This window comes from Brachyhypopomus gauderio, chromosome 17 (assembly GCF_052324685.1).
Source record: "Brachyhypopomus gauderio isolate BG-103 chromosome 17, BGAUD_0.2, whole genome shotgun sequence".
In the NCBI taxonomy this organism is placed as follows: domain Eukaryota; kingdom Metazoa; phylum Chordata; class Actinopteri; order Gymnotiformes; family Hypopomidae; genus Brachyhypopomus; species Brachyhypopomus gauderio.
In genome coordinates this window covers 661,220-669,115 of record NC_135227.1, presented here as the reverse complement: position 1 = coordinate 669,115, position 7,896 = coordinate 661,220, and positions in this window count along the sequence as shown.

Below are 7,896 nucleotides of genomic sequence, written 5' to 3'. Positions count from 1 at the left end.
CACCTCTGATTAACACCACCATCACCTTAACCCACCTCTGAGTAACACCACCATCACCTTAACCCTCCTCTGAGTAACACCAGCATCACCTTAACCCACCTCTGAGTAACACCACCATCACCTTAACCCACCTCTGATTAACACCACCATCACCTTAACCCACCTCTGAGTAACACCACCATCACCTTAACCCACCTCTGCTTAACAACAACATCACCTTAACCCACCTCTGAGTAACACCAGCATAACCTTAACCCACCTCTGAGTAACACCATCATCACCTTAACCCACCTCTGAATAACACCACCATCACCTTAACCCACCTCTGAGTAACACCACCATCACCTTAACCCACCTCTGAGTAACACCATCATCACCTTAACCCACCTCTGATTAACACCACCATCACCTTAACCCACCTCTGAGTAACACCACCATCACCTTAACCCACCTCTGATTAACAACAACATCACCTTAACCCACCTCTGAGTAACACCAGCATAACCTTAACCCACCTCTGAGTAACACCATCATCACCTTAACTCACCTCTGAGTAACACCAACATCACCTTAACCCACCTCTGAGTAACACCATCATCACCTTAACCCACCTCTGATTAACACCACCATCACCTTAACCCACCTCTGAGTAACACCACCATCACCTTAACCCACCTCTGATTAACAACAACATCACCTTAACCCACCTCTGAGTAACACCAGCATAACCTTAACCCACCTCTGAGTAACACCATCATCACCTTAACCCACCTCTGAATAACACCACCATCACCTTAACCCACCTCTGATTAACACCACCATCACCTTAACCCTCCTCTGAGTAACACCAGCATCACCTTAACCCACCTCTGAGTAACACCATCACCTTAACCCACCTCTGAGTAACACCACCATCACCTTAACCCACCTCTGAGTAACACCATCATCACCTTAACCCACCTCTGATTAACACCACCATCACCTTAACCCACCTCTGAGTAACACCACCATCACCTTAACCCACCTCTGAGTAACACCATCATCACCTTAACCCACCTCTGAGTAACACCATCATCACCTTAACCCACCTCTGATTAACACCACCATCACCTTAACCCACCTCTGATTAACACCGCCATCACCTTAACCCACCTCTGATTAACAACAACATCACCTTAACCCACCTCTGAGTAACACCAGCATAACCTTAACCCACCTCTGAGTAACACCACCATCACCTTAACACACCTCTAAGTAACACCACAATCACCTTAACCCACCTCTGAGTAACACCACCATCACCTTAACCCACCTCTGAGTAACACCAACATCACCTTAACCCACCTCTGAGTAACACCACCATCACCTTAACCCACCTCTGAGTAACACCAGCATCACATCATATTGTAATCATATACAGTGGGGAAAATAAGTATTTAGTCAGTCACCAATTGTGCAAGTTCACCCACTTAAAAAGATGAGAGAGGCCTGTAATTGACATCATAGGTAGACCTCAACTATGAGAGACAAAATGTGAAAAAAACTTGAGAAAATCATTTTGTCTGACTTTTAAAGAATTTATTTGCAAATAATGGTGGAAAATAAGTATTTGGTCACCTACAAACAAGCAAGATTTCTGGCTGTCACAGACCTGTAACTTCTTTTTTAAGAGGCTCCTCTTTCCCCCACTCAATACCTGTATTATTGGCACCTATTTGAAGTTGTTAACAGTATAAAAGACACCTGCCCACAACCTCAAACAGTCACACTCCAAACTCCACTATGGTGAAGACGAAAGAGCTGTCGGAGGACACCAGAAAACGAATTGTAGGCTGGGAAGACTGAATCTGCAATAGGCAAGCAGCTTGGTGTGAAGAAATCTACTGTGGGAGCAATAATCAGAAAATGGAAGACCTACAAGACCACTACTAATCTCCCTCGATCTGGGGCTCCACTCAAGATCTCAGCCCGTGGGGTCAAAATGATCACAGGAACAGTGAGGAAAAATCCCAGAACCACAAGGGGGGATCTAGTGAATGACCTGCAGAAAGCTGGGACCAACGTTACAAAGGCTACCATCAGCAACACACTACGACGCCAGGGACTCAGATCTTGCAGTGCCAGATGTGTCCCCCTGCTTAAGCCAGGCACATCTGAAGTTTGCTAGAGAGCATTTGGATGTTCCAGAAGAGTATTGGAAGAATGTCATATGGTCAGATGAAACCAAAGTAGAACTATTTGGTAAAAACACAACTCGTCGTGTTTGGAGGACAGTAAATGCTGAGTTGCATCCAAAGAACACCATACCAACTGTCAAGCATGGGGGTGGCAACATCATGCTTTGGGGCTGTTTCTCTGCAAAGGGACCAGGACGACTGGTCCGTGTACATGAAAGAATGAATGGGGCCATGTATTGTGAGATTTTAGGTGCAAAGCTCCTTCCATCAGCAATTGCAATGAAGATGAAACATGAGGAGATCTGCATGGAGGAATGGGCCAACATACCAGTAACAGTGTGTGCCAACCTTGTGAAGACTTACAGAAAACGTTTGAACTCTGTCATTGCCAACAGAGGATATACAACAAAGTATTGAGATGAACTTTTGTTATTGACCAAATACTTATTTTCCACCATTATTTGCAAATAAATTCTTTAAAAGTCAGACAAAATGATTTTCTCAATTTTTTTTTCACATTTTGTCTCTCATAGTTGAGGTCTACCTATGATGTCAATTACCAGCCTCTCTCATCTTTTTAAGTGGGAGAACTTGCATAATTGGTGACTGACTAAATACTTATTTTCCCCACTGTAATTGTACAATTACAGACATAAATCTGCAGACATAATTTATTAATAATAATTTATTCACCACCCTCTGTCCCCTTTATCGTTGGTCAGTGTCTAGTCACATGACCACCACGTTTTAACCCAATATTATTATTTATTTATTTTTCTTGATTTTAGTGTCATTGCTGGGATAAGAGTGGTCTGCCATCCTAAACTAAATCTACTCAATAGTCATGTAGGCAGAAACTGACCAATGAGGGGAATTTAGGAGATGGGTAAGATAAACTGACCAATCAGGGGCATTTAGGAGATGGCAGATAAACTGTGCATGGCAACAGGTGGGCTATATTCTTTAGCTCTAGCCCGACTAGTTGACTGTAAAAATCGATCGCTTCTAATGAAGTGGCTGGTGAGTGTAGTCATGGGGGAAATCAGGCGAAAGATGTTACCACAACGTAACACAATGTAAAACAGACTATAACACCTCACTGGTGACCACTGAGTCAAATATTATGACAAAACTTTGTTTTTGCAGATGGCAGAAAAATCCTTAAACCATTGGATTCTACTAATCTCCCTGAGCACAGCAACAATAAACATTGGTGAAGCTTAAAAACAGAGGCAGGTGATGGAGGCACATCTAAACACCAACCTGAAGGCTTAGTTTTGATATTTAGACAGCATCTCTACTAATAAGCTCCAGTTTGTGGACTTCGACCAGACAGCTGCAGGATTTCCTGGACATCTGCAGAGCTGTGACGGGTTTGCGTAGGAAAAGCTGGCTTACGTCGGGCAGTTTAAACTGTTTTCAGTCTATCACCTGTGCCAAGCAAGATGTTTAGACTGGATGGATTTACCAAGATAATGAACTACCAGTGAAGGTTTTCAGACAACCAGGTCACTGAATTGTCTAGTAGTTCAAGTTTTTTTTTTGCAACTGCAGACATTTAAGTAAACTTCAAAAACTTGTTTATTACAGCAAATGAACATGCTGAAAATTTAAAAACAATAATAATTTATATTATTAAGTCTGGGTGTGTCATGTGGTGTGCCTAGTTCTGTTTGGTGGTGATTTATGTTAATTAGTTAGATTCTATTTTGTTAATTATTCATGAGTTTATTAAAATTGAATGGATTTCTTGCCACAGATTCATACTGCTTATTAGCATAAAGCCCAAAGCACTGAGAAAGGTCCTGGCAGAGGAAGAGGAGGACGAGGAAGAGGAATTTCACTGCACTTCTCCGTTCACATTCTTGTTCATTTTGCAGAGCTGTTTGACCAGTTAACTCATGCTCTTACTGTTTCACCTACACAACACTCAGAACAGGACTGGGGGGGCCATGATGTGGGAGGGGCCATGATGTGGGAGGGGCCATGAGGTGGGAGGGGCCATGACGGTGAGAACACACACAACAGGATAAAGTCTTATGCTACTTAAAAGGCAAATGTACAGTTCTGTTTCTGTACACAGTTAGCTTCACGTACGATGGTGTGCTTAACAGATGTGAGCAGAGTGCACACAATAGCAGCACTATCACTGCGTCAGTCGGCGTGGAGGGGAGTGAGGAAGAGTGATCTGTCATTGTGCGCCGCCGCTCCAAGAATGTGCCAGGGCCTCTCCGACCCAGGCCAACTGAGACAGCGCTGCAACATCGCTGACAGTCGGCCCCCCCTCCCTCCCTCCCGTATCGGGACCGTCTCTATCTCCTCCACCAGGAAGGCGCCCGGCCGCTAAACCGCAGCCCCGCGGCGTTCCCAGCAGTCATCGGACACGGCCTGCGGGAAGACAGACGACAGCTCTCCCTGTCGCGCTCTTAACGCACTCACAATGGCTGAACGCAGAGGCGCTGGGGGTGAGAGTAACTACTGTCAGGGCGGGGGGTTGTCGTTTATCCAAATATGGAGATGTTGCTTTCTGTGCTTTGTGTATATAGATGGAGTTGTGGACCTTGTAGGGACACTTGGGTTTTGGTCTAGAAGAAGGAAAATGATCATCTGAGCCCACACACTGTTTACAGCGGTGAAGCATTAAGCTTAGAGCTTCACAAACGTGGCCACTTCCTGTACACCACCATTTGTCCTGGGCAAGAAGAAAACGTGGATTAATCACCTGAAGCAACTTGAGGTAGCTGAGGTGCTTTACACCTCATGACCTCTTAACCTCTAGTGTTGGGGTCGTGACAGACCCATTTGTAGGTTTTAAATGCATAAAAGTCCTACATAAATATATTTATTTTTTTACTATTTAAACAATCTTTTTTACTAAATTATAAAATACTCTTGTTAAAGTTATGACCTGTCTGTTGTTAGGATCAGTTTTGATCCAGGTATAATTAGAACACTATAATAATTGCAAAACTGAAATGATATCATAAACACCCAATATACCAATAGCCCACAGCCAACCATGTGATCTACAGTTAGCAGCTTCTGTCTTTGCCTTTTTCACAAAACAAGGAAAGGCAGACATTTCCAGACATGTAAGGCCAAATCAGTTTAAAGTTGTGTATACTCTTGTGTATGCTGTTGATAGAAAGGCCCAGGGTGCCACAACAAACATTAAAACCAATAATTTCGTGGATCAGGAAGCCCAACAACACAAGAAGAAGTTGATTTTAGGGTTTCTAATGGTTGATTTGAGTCACGGGTCAAAACCGACTGTATTTACAATAAGAGACGGTAACAGAACGCCAACACAATTGGAAGGTTAGGTAAACGCCACACACTGTGAACTGTTGCAGTACACCATGAATGTTGGATAGCAAAGAAACTCTGTACATGCAACGCATGATCCAGGTCTATCCTGTTCATATTTAGAAGCAGTGGACGCAGTATATCAGTCTGGCCTTCAGTACTCCTGTTAGTCTGTGTGAACGCTCTGGATGAATGGGGCTTTTTTGCCAAGAATTGCTCGGAATGTGTTCGTAATATTGTGAAAAAAGAACTGTGGAGACTTTTAATATCGGCAGATGGAAAATAAAGTATCACAGTGGACAGTATCCATTTCTGCATACCAAACCTGCAGCCTTACACCTACACAGTTAGACAGACATTTATCACCATCTCTCTTTACCGCTTCTGTTGTCTGTGCAGGACAGAACTTGCCCAGACAACAGAAGACGATTGTAGAAGAAGCCAACCACACCCACACTCTCCAGTGTGGACCGCTGGTGCTCAGCTGCAACTATGACAAAGCAGAGCACATACTAACACCTCTGTGCCAAACAGCACTATGGGACCATAGGTAAGATATTAACTTATTGTTTATATACTTTGGTAACTCCACCAAAAATTACATACATATATAATTGTAAATATATTACATATACAAATATATATACACTAATACATTATAATGTCATAAGTCACATAAGTCATACAGTTGATACAGCTTTTGCTCTTGTTAAAGAGTCGATGAACTGACACACTGACCTATACACAATCTACTTTGAGACAACAAGAATTCTACACAATCTACTTTGAGACAACAAGAATTCTACACAATCTACTTTGAGACAATAAGAATTCTACACAATCTACTTTGAGACAACAAGAATTCTACACAATCTACTTTGAGACAACAAGAATTCTACACAATCTACTTTGAGACAACAAGAATTCTACACAATCTACTTTGAGACAACAAGAATTCTACACAATCTACTTTGAGACAACAAGAATTCCTTTGGTGCTTATCGTCCCACAAATAAAACAGAGGCTAATATTACACTGAAACACCTCAGGATCCTCCAGGATGATGTAGAGACCATCTCCCTTTTAAGTGTCCTCCACTACATTACACATTAAAGACATGAAGACATGCTCATTAAGAGGCGTATGATTGGCCGCTTTGATTTCCGTGACATCAGATGGGTGTAGGCTGGATGCAAATGTGAATCTTTAACTGATTTATTATAGGAATGAACAAAACCAACATGAACACATCAAACTCAACAAAACAGAAAAAAAACAAAACACTTGTAGTTACAATGACCAACAACCAGGATGATAAACACAGAGTTTAAATACAAGACTTAACAAGGGGACTAAACTAGACACAGGTGACAATGATAACAAGGGGCGTGGCTACAGATTGATAGGGGCGTGGCTACAGATTGATAGGGGCGTGGCAGGGGAACACATGAGAAAACCAAAACACGGAGAAAGAAAAGAAAGACGTGACTGACAGGTGTGACCAGACGTGACATTTCAACTGTGGTAAAAATCAAAGAAATCCAAGAAAAAGAATTGATCTACAATCTTGGAACTGTACAACCCCATGGAGTGAATGTTCTGATTTAAACATCTGAATCTGAAAACACTCTGCTCCTCTGGTAACTTCACTCTGTGCTTCTTTTGTATATTTTTTATGTATATATAGTTTTTTGGGAGTTCCAGGATCATGATTATATTTTTCATTATTAATGTGTTTTCCTCTGAATCCCACTGTCATTTTGTGTTAAGAGTATTAAGGGTTTTTTTAGTCCTTGTTGTGGTACATGATCGGGCCTTTAGTGGGTCAGAGTGACAGGAAACAGCTTATTCAGCTTTTTAACTGGAAGCAATTTTAAGCACTTATTTTTCCCCAGAGAAACAAAAAGTGTAAGCTCATCCAGAAAGGAAATGGATGACTCAGGTCTCTGATCCAGCTTTACCGTCACCTCAGGGACTATGAGCTTGATTTAGCATTTATTTCATGTTAATCTCTATAAACTTGTTTTGCACTGGCACCAGATTCAAGCTCTGAACCACACAGATGGACCTAAACCAGCAAATCCCAGTTTAGACCAGTACCAGGCAACCAGCCTAGAGCAGTTTCACAACACTTAACCAGGCGATTTCTCAGAGACACAGCTTAAAAATACAAGTTTGTGCATGAGACCGAACACATATGATTCATATTATTCCTAATAATGCACGATCAAGATGAGGAACAGATGTCATGTGACATCCTTGAGCATATAGATGGAGCTGTGAACTCAGTCCATGAGCTTGAGATGGCAGAGGTATGGAAGACACATGAGTGGATGGATGACATCGCCTTAGAAAACACGTGAGGGGAAGTGACATCACTGAGGCAGTGCCTTTGGAAAACATGTGAGGGGAA